The sequence below is a fragment of the Priapulus caudatus genome, unplaced genomic scaffold (genome assembly GCF_000485595.1).
Source record: "Priapulus caudatus unplaced genomic scaffold, Priapulus_caudatus-5.0.1 Scaffold139, whole genome shotgun sequence".
NCBI classification, from domain to species: domain Eukaryota; kingdom Metazoa; phylum Priapulida; class Priapulimorpha; order Priapulimorphida; family Priapulidae; genus Priapulus; species Priapulus caudatus.
Window position 1 is genome coordinate 109,192 of NW_014577200.1, and position 2,089 is coordinate 111,280.

Below are 2,089 nucleotides of genomic sequence, written 5' to 3' on the forward strand. Positions count from 1 at the left end.
AGCACAAGTGTTAACGCAATCCTATACTAACATTAGTTATAATAATTTTTAACGTTTGGCCGTATGTGACCTGTATATATATATACACACACACGCGCGCGCGCACACACACACACACACACACACACACACACACACACACATATATAATTAATATCTATTATAATAGTTAGATATATCTATATTTATAGTTAATATATATTAATATTAATATTATATTATATACTATTATAATTATATTGATAGTTATTATTTATATCTATAACATAACTTATATATATTAATAGCATAAATACTAAATATTCAGAAGTAGACAACGCACAGATAATAGACAATTTTATTAGCAAATATAAAAGTGAAAATGAGAGTGATAATGAGGATCTCGTAAGATCGCATTAACTCCGTTTTGAGGTCAAGCTTTGGCGAGAGAACAATATTAAGAGCGCAACTACCTATACGTAATCGTATTCCTTACCTGCGTTTACATGTAGTTTGTGATTTTTTTTTCACTCGGTTTTTTTCTTTTCTACCAATATTATCATGGGTAACCCGGGCCATCATTGCCATTGTGTATTATATTTCAATCATCAAATCTGGTTTCCATTCTGCTGTTTGTCAAGCCGAGGAAGAAATATTATATACGTTCTCTAAAGCTCGCAATTTTGTTTTTGTGCGAGCTTTGAAAAGAAAAGAGGATGGTTAAAATTTTAATCAGAACTGTGAGAATTTATTCATCTCTCGTCATGTTATGAAAGCCTTGATATTTACCGTTATCCCTTCTTATAGCATCGATGAAGAGAGCTAATTCTCGGGCAAAGCTTGCCGATCCCCACCAAATTAACACCTTTATTCTAATTATCTCATTAACATTAATGTTTCATATCTACATGGGTGTAGGTGTGTTTTCACTTCTATAGATATAAATAAATAAATAAATAAATATGTATTCATGTGTGTGTGTATATATATATATATTCATGTATATATATACTATCGATAACGTTCGTTTCCCGTACGTGGGAGCTCTCCCACTGTTCGATCCAACTGGATTGACGCAACGTCGCAGAAGAAACCAAACAACACAACCCTCAGAAAATGAAAATGTTTAGGCTCGCGGGAATAAAGGTCGGGCTTTATATTTCCGCTCTGGTCAACCGACAGAAGTGAGGCATAACAACGGTACATATTCTAGCGCAGGCGTAAGGCCCGAGTATGAGCGAACAAGATCAACTAGGGCGCAAGGCTTACAAACAGTCCTCTGTAGAGAGGCGCCCTTAAGTCCTGCAGAGATCCGCTGATTCGCTAGTGCTGTATCTTGCGTTGTGCTTCCTCTTCCGAAAGGATTCGCTCCCTGTGATGTCTGGCCGGTTCACATAGAGCGCTGCCGGTTGAACTGAACTGAACTCAACGTTCTGAACTGAACGAACCGAGCTGCTGAACTGAAGCTCTATAAGCTGCCTGGTGCTCTGGGAGACGGTAGTCTTATACGGTCAGAGCAGGTCACGATTCAAGCACAGAACACTGCAGCGAGATTCTACGTCGGGGGTGCTCAGCGTTTCACGTAAGCTCAGCTTCAGACTGAACTCGCACGCCGTTAAAGACATGACACGTTGGTCGCTTCAACCCGGACAACACGTCGCTTTCGGACGATGACGTACCGCTTCACCTGACGCCCACGTTCGGCTTCGACTGACGAACGTTCGGCTTCAGGACGTGACGTACGTCCGGTTTCCACCGTGACCGGCGGTCCGTCGGCTTCGGACACGCTCGTGGCGCAGCACGTGCATTTGCGCCTTGCCACGTTGGGGTGACGCCCCCTCTACATCTCCGGGAGTGCTGGGCTACTGCCCCCGAGAGCAGAACCGCGGGGATGCGAATTGCTGGCGGCAGACGGGAAATTCTTATCACTACCCCCTCTCGCCTTTCGAGTCTGACCGCGGAGAATTCGACCATGGGGGCGCTAAGAACTTCGCGCAAGCCACACCAAGTAGCGGGCATTCCGTACTGACACAGCTGCAGAGTAGTGGCGGCAGTTACGTCGCCCACGTATACTTCCCAGATCGCACCCGCCACTTCGTACGATAGCGTA